This window comes from Pygocentrus nattereri, chromosome 2, assembly GCF_015220715.1.
Source record: "Pygocentrus nattereri isolate fPygNat1 chromosome 2, fPygNat1.pri, whole genome shotgun sequence".
Lineage (NCBI taxonomy): Eukaryota > Metazoa > Chordata > Actinopteri > Characiformes > Serrasalmidae > Pygocentrus > Pygocentrus nattereri.
The window spans coordinates 26,206,003-26,214,962 of record NC_051212.1 but is presented as its reverse complement, the minus strand read 5'-3'; the positions used below and the strand labels follow the sequence as shown (position 1 = coordinate 26,214,962).

At 40.2% G+C, this 8,960-nt stretch overlaps 2 non-coding genes and 1 pseudogene across 2 annotated transcripts; all 3 read right to left on the bottom strand.

Annotated features, from left to right (window-relative positions):
* Positions 1-3,646: 3,646 nt before the first annotated feature.
* Positions 3,647-3,810, bottom strand: LOC119262687. The gene has a single exon (XR_005129828.1). It is a non-coding gene; the product is annotated as a U1 spliceosomal RNA (small nuclear RNA).
* An 841-nt stretch (positions 3,811-4,651) lies between these two features.
* Positions 4,652-4,815, bottom strand: LOC119262686. Its single transcript, XR_005129827.1, has one exon. It is a non-coding gene; the product is annotated as a U1 spliceosomal RNA (small nuclear RNA).
* A 1,726-nt stretch (positions 4,816-6,541) lies between these two features.
* LOC119262720 lies at positions 6,542-6,754 on the bottom strand (annotated as a pseudogene).
* Positions 6,755-8,960: the final 2,206 nt, after the last annotated feature.

Genomic DNA, 8,960 nt, shown 5'->3' with positions numbered 1-8,960 from the left:
AGCCGCACATCCAGCACAAGAACAGTGAGCACAGGGGTCCCCCAGGTCTGTGTACCGAGCCCCATTCTGTACACACTTCACTTATGACTGTGTGGCTTAAGCTGCACACACCCATGTACATTGGTGAGACTGAGGTGCAGAGGGTGAAAACCTTCAAATTCCTCTGCATGCACATCAGTGAGGATCTCACCTGGTCTCGCAACACACACATCAGGAAGTCCCAGCAGCGACTGTACTTTCTGAGAAGACTGAGGAAATTTGGCACGCCAGCCAAAATTCTCAGCACCTTCTGCAGGAGTACGATCGCGAGGAGTGTTCTTACCAACTCCATCACGGTCTGGTATGGAAACTCTACTGCTCAGGACAGAAAGGCTCTGCACTTACATTACATTACATTTAGCAGACGCTTTTATCCAAAGCGACTTACAAATAATGTGGTACATAGAACAAACATAGTCAGGCCTTAAAGGAGGCCAAGGGGTAATAGTGGGGTAGAGACGGGAAGGAGGGCAAGAAGGAGATGAGGTTGGTAGTGGCTAGATTTGCAAGAGGCGATTAGAGCAAGTGCTCCCTGAAGAGCTCTGTCTTCAGGAGTTTCTTAAAAATAGCGAGGGACGCCCCTGCTCTGACAGCGGAAGGTAGCTTGTTCCACCATTGGGGAATCAAGTATGAGAACAGTCTCGATTGCTTTGTGTGAATGTTTGGCAAAGCTAAGCGACGTTCATTGGAGGATCGCAGCGGCCGGGCGGTGCTGTAAGCCTTTAGGAGCGAGTGCAGGTAGGAAGGAGCCTGCTCTGTTAACACCTTGTAGGCAATTGTAAGAGTTTTAAATTTGATACGAGCAGCAACCGGTAACCAGTGGAGCTCAATGAGCAGTGGGGTGACATGCGCCCGTTTTGGTTGGTTAAAGACCAGACGCGCTGCAGCATTCTGAACCATCTTCAGTGGTTTTACAACACAGGCCGGGAGGCCCATCAGTATGGCATTGCAGTAGTCGAGGCGTGAGATGACCACTGCTTGTACCAAGAGTTGGGTGGCTTGTTGTGTTAGAAACGGCCGTATCTGTCTGATGTTGTACAGCGCAAAGCGGCAGGACCGAGCCACCGAGGCAACATACACCCCCCCCCCTCCCATCCTGAACTGGTTTAACTTTGGCCAACCTTGCACTCAATAACTGCACCTTACCTATACTACTACTGCTGCTGCTCTTAGAACAATACTGTTTACATCTATACCTTACACAGAACATTACTGTTCACATCGGTTACTTGATGCACTTTATGAACAACTGCTCTACATATTTGCACATGCAACTAATTTTATTTCAACTTTGCACATACTGCACATTTTTACTATTGTTTTTATTAAACCTACTTATGCAAACTAGTTACAGGGTTTTTGCTCAATTCCCACACAACTAGTGTCAAAACACACTCAGAAAAGCCTGAACCTCAATAACTATCAAAAATCTTCACTTGTATAAACAATATGGCTGCCATATGCCAATGAACACATCTGAAATAATTCATAAGTTCAAAAATTCCATAACTCAATGCTTCATCAAAATTTGAAACTTAATAGGCTACCTCTGAATGTACTCCTCAATATGAATATCAATTGTGGGGCACTGTAACTTAAATACCGCAATCTGTAAATCCAATCAGGCTGAAATTTCTGCAACTAGTAACTACTTGACAAAGTAGATATCAAGTCACAATAATACAATCCTTTCATAATTATTCTTTTACAACTACTCTTTGGATTTTCATCTCAACTGGTCTAGAAATACTCAGGCCTCTCTAGGTAAATCATTTTGGGGAAAAAAATGCCTTCATTACTTAACATGGTGTTGCTCCATCAAATAATCACTGTAGCCATGACATTGCTAGCTTAAATTGCTTCAAATTTATCAGTCCTTGGTTCAATCATCTCAAAACTTCATAGGCTTGTCAAATAAATACATTCTGGTGGTGTCTGTCAAGTTTCTTCAGGTGGGGTGGCTTTAGCACAAAATCACAATATTATTACAAAGTCCACAGATAAACAATCAATACCATCAGATTCAGGCTACCTTGTCACCCACTTTCACTTGGCTGCTCTATGCCAAACGGGCCCCCCTATGGGTGGCACTGGGCCTCATTATGGCATACATACTAAAGAGGTTAAATATGGAGAACCAAACCACTTCGCAAACACAACCATGAGAAAATTTGCCATTAAATTTTGTAGTTTTGACATCTATGTCGATGTATTCCTACATCTTCTACAAACCTTTGACCAGCACAAATGAATGTAAACGTATTTAAATTGCACTGCCCACTGTTTGACAACACATGGCCTTTTGATAAGCTGACTTCCTTTCAGTTTCATTTTCCCTGCCTATAAATAAGGCCCAAACAGCGATTGTCCTTCTTAGGCCCAATTGGTTTAAACTGCAAAAGGGCTCATACTCCTCATACATACTTTAATCCACTTATTGCTGCTCACCGCTGTATTTCTTGTTATGATGATATTTCCCTACAATAACCTGGCCAAACCAAACTGTAGGTCATGAAACATGAAACTTCGTCAACAGATGGTACTCTTTCCCACTACTCATGTGCTGAAATAAGCCCAGTTGGCATAAAAGGGATGCAGTTGCACAGCACGTTCGACCTTTTAACTTCGAAAGTAAAATTTTTAGACACCGATCCCTTCAGTCAAAACAAAATAATCTGTAATTTGGGACTTTTTCCTGCGCTCAGTTAGATTATTCACAAAACTGAAAATGTGCAAAACATTTTTGCAAACTAGTCAGAGTTTTCGCTCAATTCTCACACCACTGGTGTCAAAAAACTCACAAGAGCCTGAACCTCAATAATAAGCAAATCATCTTGATTCACAAAATGGTTGCCATATGCCACTTAACACATTTGAAATTATGAATTAATTCCGAATGACACTGACAAATGAAGGCCTTTTGAGAAGCTCTTAATTACTTGCATTTTCTTCTTCTCTCTATAGGTTAGTCCCAAACTAAATCAGGCCTTGTTAGGCCTAGCTGGCTAAAACCGTATCACTGCCGTTTGCAGCTATATCGTTCTCTTCGGTTTCATATTAGGGCATCTGAATGAGCACTAAACTCAGGACAGCCAAATGATCTGAAATAAATAAAGCCAAAATTACAACAACTGCTGCTATCACTCCTTGTGCATTTAAGAAATTGACAAAGAAAAAACCTCCAGCCACATAAAACTCCAGAGATGCTCACCCGTTACTTTTGGTCCATGTCCATGAAATTCTCGAGCTGAGAGAGACCACACAAGTTGTGAGAAAACAAATTAAAAGCCTACATATTTTTCTTACACATCAAAAGATGCAATATTGTCATAAATCAAAAAGAAAACAAAACTTGCATAAAAACAAAAACCCACGAACAAAAGCCCAGAGGTTTTCTGCATGCATATTGTGTCAGATTGTGTACCAAACTACTCATCAAGATGAAGTCTCAAAAGGTACATGGGGAAAAAATAAAGACGATTTCAAAATTTGCTTTATAATAAAGACCTGGACATTATTACACTAAACAGCCCTTTTTTTAAACAACTAAAAATCCTCACACTGATACTAGCACATCGTTGCATGTCTTTTCTTTGACCAGTGAAATCAGGGGAGAGCGCGAACGCAGTCCCCCACTACCAGAAATTATGCAGTCGAGATTCCCACATTTGGGGAATTCGCAGGGGTCAGCACAACCGGAGTGCAATGGCTGAGCCTCACCCTGGGTGAACCACCTTCTTGATCATGGTATCTCCCCTGCCAGGTAAGTATGAGTTGTACACGCACTGCAGAGCATCACCACCACTGGCTGTACTATTCACAGTGACGGTGGACACTTCATTCACTACATAAACAAAACAAGGAAAACTATAAATGACAAAAAAAAAAAAAAAAAACACCAAAGCACACATACTGCATAGTGCATAAATGTACATACAAAAGTATATGTAGATGTTTTTCTTGTGAATAAGACCCAGAACACCACTTCCCATGATGCACTGCTTCTCAGATTGTCCTCTCAACTCTTTGGTCTTGTGGTTCTCTTTGGTTTGGCATCTAAATAAAATTAAAAAAAAAAAAAAAAAAAAAAAAAATCACTGCCAACCAAACTGAATAAATAGTCAGAAATTACAACCTCTGCTTTCACTGTTCTCACACACCAAAGAAAAAACAAAGAAAATGTCTCCTCCCACAACTACACACATCACACACTAGGGGCGCTCTCACCTTACTCTTTGTTAATTTGCATTAGTCACAGACAAAGAAACGAGCTGCAACAAAGCCAAAAAAAAAAAAAAACTTTTCTTACATATCAGAGTATTACACAGTCATAAAAATAACCAGAGACTTCAAAAAATTTAATACAAAAAGATATAAGCTCTCTACATATGCATTTCACAGCTCTTTTTTTGCCAGATTGTGGACAAAACTATTTATCAATATAAAAGTCGTGTCCCCCCGAAAAACTTGGTAGATAAAATAAACGGAGAAAGCCATGAACATGATCCCATAACCCATACAGTTATACTAAATAACTGTAACAAAAGAGCACATGCCATTCTAATAATTCCTCCACCACCATATAAACAGAGTCTTCTTTGACCAGTGAAATCAGGGGAGAGCGCGAACGCAGTCCCCCACTACCAGAAATTATGCAGTCGAGATTCCCACATTTGGGGAATTCGCAGGGGTCAGCACAACCGGAGTGCAATGGCTGAGCCTCACCCTGGGTGAACCACCTTCTTGATCATGGTATCTCCCCTGCCAGGTAAGTATGAGTTGTACACGCACTGGTGAGCATCACCACCACTGGCTGTACTATTCACAGTGACGGTGGACAATTCAGTCATTACACAACCAAATGATGAAACCAAGAAAAAACAACAAAAACAAAAAAAGCCACATACTGCATGGTGCTTTATCCATGGATATCACACGCACAACAGAACATTGGGCTGTTTCACTTGTGAATAAAAGTCAGAACACCACTTCCCATGATGCACTGCTTCTGAACATATCAACGTTCTACTCAAGTGTTTGTTTCCTTTGCTTTTATATATTATGGCATTTAAATGAGCTCTAAACTCATGGAAGCCAGCTGATCTGGGAAAAAAGGGAGAAATAACGGCTGCTTTTCATCTTATGCACCACAGAAATCGACAGACAGAAAATGTCTCCACCCACTACTACAGACATCAGACACTAGGGGCGCTCTCCCCTTACTCTGTATTCATTAAATCCACAAGAGTCAACACAGACAAAGCAATACGCTGACGCAAAGCAAAACAGGGGGAAAAAAAAGCCTTCATTCATTTTCTTACACATCAAAAGATTCAAGTGTCATAAAAAGGGACCAGCCACAAGCTTTCCATATGACCGAGCTTTTCTGTCAAATTGTGGACCAAAACATTATTTCTCATCATAAAACACTAAAAACCAGTAAAAAAATAAAAATAAACAAAAAATACAGAAGACCTCGAACACAATTCCACAGTTCACTTAATGGTAGAGACTTCCCTATGAATCTTATTTTCACTAAACATTCATCATCACAAACATGCAAAAACATCACCACATGAGCAAAGTCTTCTTTTAAACAGTGAAGTCTGGGGGATTCCAGGGGTCAGCATGACCATAAGAGCAATGGCTGAGCCTGCGTGAACCACCTTCTTCTTAATCACAGCATCTCCTCTGCCAGGTATGCGAGTTCTACGCACCCTGGGGAGTGAAATCACTACTGGCTAAACTATTCACTACGATGGAGCGCGGTCAATTAATTTCAAATTAGACCAAAAACTTGTGTAAACACTATTTCAAGTTACTAGCTGCATGTTTATATCATATTGCTGCATGTTCGCAGATAACTACCGTGTGTATATAATTTATGTATGTGTATATAATTTATATAACTAACATTTAATTATAAATATACAAATATGTAAAATATTTTATAGATGTTTTATATACACAAGAACAAACACATAGACTTGTTTCTTTTTGTTATTAAATATTGTTCTTTTTATGGACACAGTTCTCTTTTAAAGTATCTACATTCACAACAGTCAAAACACACACAGGAACATGTCTGACTTTTCCTAGCACTACTCCTACGATATTAAGGCAGGGTTTTTTACCATTTCTTGTTCTTTTAGTTTTTCTTGTTCTTTGGACCATGAAAACCACACAAAGGAAAAAGCCTGGACAAATTCTGATTCCAATGTTCTTACAGAAGCATTTACACACAATGAGATCAACAAAACAGCCAAGTAAACAAAAAAGCAAAGCAACTGCATAGAGAGAACTACTTCAGCCCCTCACTGCCACATAGTCAACTCTTACCGTCTATATCATTATATCAAATAGCCCTACCTCGGCATGCAGCTTAGACGTGATATTTGCGAAAAAACATGAAACATCAGGAACGATTTTGTGTATTAACGTACACACATAACACGTTTAAAAGCGCTTGACATTAATACCGAGTCTTATTTTCACCAACAGAGGGGGGTGCACCGTTCCCGGAGGTACTGCAATACCGGGTCGATGCGTGGAGTGGACGGAGCAAGCCCCTATTCCATCTCCCTGCTCCAAAAATCAATTTAATATATGGTCCCCGGGTAGGGGACGTATCAGATATTAAACTGATAAGAACAGATTTTTTTTTTTTTTTTTTTTTTTTTTTTTTTTTTTTTATCGTCTGGATCAGAAAAAGGATTTACAATTTTGCTGTGACGCATACCTTTTCATCATCTCCAGGTTTAAAACAATTTTATTTTAATTTAAAAACAAACATTTTTAAAAGAAAAAACATTTAAAACCATTTAAACCACGCAAATTTTGAATAAAATAAAATAAAATAGTCTAAAAATCACTCCTCACAGCACGGAACAAAAGTCAAGTCAAGCCGCTTGTTTCAAACTCAGAGAGGCAGAAAAGGCACTTTAAACGTGTATCTACGTCAACACCTTGATGACAGCGCGTATGTTAATCAGCTCACCAGCTGGCCAATCAGAAACGAGGAAACCCAGTTTTGCGCTCACAGAGCTTAAAGCTCGGTTTTTATAAAGTCACGTTTACACAAGAAAAACTTTCAGTCCACAGAGTCAACATATATCTGACTAAATAAGCTGAAGGGCGATTTTTAATGGTCCGTTTTGTGCAAGTGGTCCAATCAGAATCGTCGAAGCACATTTAAGCTTGTTTAAATGTAAGTTTAGAAATAAGATATCGCAAACTTGGGACAAAACAAACGAGAATGCGTACTTCTCGCTAATAAAGGCACGTGCCTTAAAGGAGCCGTTTTAAAGGACGACAAACGTTGGCTCTGATAGCACCGCTTGCCTGTCAGTGGCCAAATGCGGTATTGCAGGCGAAATGTCGCCATGGAGCCTCTCAGAAATGGGAAGGCCAAGCTGTCGATTTGCAGATCTCATCATTGCTTCGGTAACACCATTTAAACCATACACCACTGCACACGCACCATTTAACAGTTTCATTTTCAGTTGAACGAAGAATATTCACATGGAAACCAGGGTTTATGATCACAAAATATTACAGCGTTATCTGGCCGTTTTAAAGCGTTCAACGTTCCTCGACTCAAACACGCAACGGCCGACGTTAAACTGCCGAATCCCGCTCGTTCATTTTGAACGGCAACATTTGCTGTTAGCCAGATTTTTTAACGCCATTTGCTCAGCATGTATCGTTTTACAACATCATGCGTAAAATATTAAGAACACTTCGTTAGCTTGACATTAATACAGCAACAGGTGTACATGTCTTACCTGAACGAGGTGCAGAAGCCTCTTCCTCCCAGTTTAGCCAAGTTAACTTCTCCTCGCTAGCTAGGTTAGCGAGCTAATTGGCTAGCATAATCAACGCAGGCCGACCAAGTCCCGACAGGAAAAAAACATAAAAACAGAGCTCCCGAGGGCAAATTATCTGTGGGAAGCGGTTAAACCACCGAAGCTGCAACGGGGAAAGTCGTGGCTTAAAGTCTAACAGAATGTATTTTATCGATGTATTCTTGCTTCGTTTAACCACTTCGAGTGGGCCTGATAGCGGCGCCGCTAAAGTAGTTAGCTTAGCCTAGAGCAGCTCGTTAGCTACGCTGATTACTTTAGCGCTGACGCCGCGTTATTAGCGCTGGGCGTTTAAAATTTGTACAACATTGTTTTACACGCATTAATAAAAGATATTATTACTTACTTGTGCCAATATTAACATTTCAGGAAATCATCATCTTTAGAAGACGGAGAAGACGCGTCTCTCTCCTCGCCCGAACAAACTCAAAGTCAACTCCCCCAACACCGCCCCTCAGCTCATCAGCTCACACCCTGTCCAGTCATGATAAAACAACAGTCAAAAGTAAGTGACATGGACCTGATTGTCATTAGGAAACGAATCATTTTGGGTTGTCTTTTTATTAGTGCAACTATTCTTTTTTTTTTTTTTACAGGCACATGGATATTACAGCCAGCTGTTTTGGATCTCTGCTCTCCAGGGTTGTATATCTCCAGGACTGGGTCCTGCAATAAACCAAACAGTGCCTGTATGTACTATGTGTGTAAACTTTAGTAGTTTTAATTAAATCATAGCTTCATTAATAGCTTTTTTGATTGTCTGAAAATGATTCACAGTTGGCTAGTGTCCTGACTGGACTCGACTCTAATATGACAAACATGATATAAATCAATTGGTGCTCTCTAAGATTAAGTCTTTATATTACTACAGTCTATTTTTATAGAGCAAGGCCTATTGATTCAGTCTTCCTCAAGGAAACCTTGTTCTTACGCACCTTAGAGCAGGGGTCACCAACATGGTCTGTCAATTTGTCGTTCCTTTTGGTTTATGTGTGTATAAAAACATGACATGTCAAAATGAAAGAAGCACAGAGCAAGAACACCAATCAGGGCCCAGCA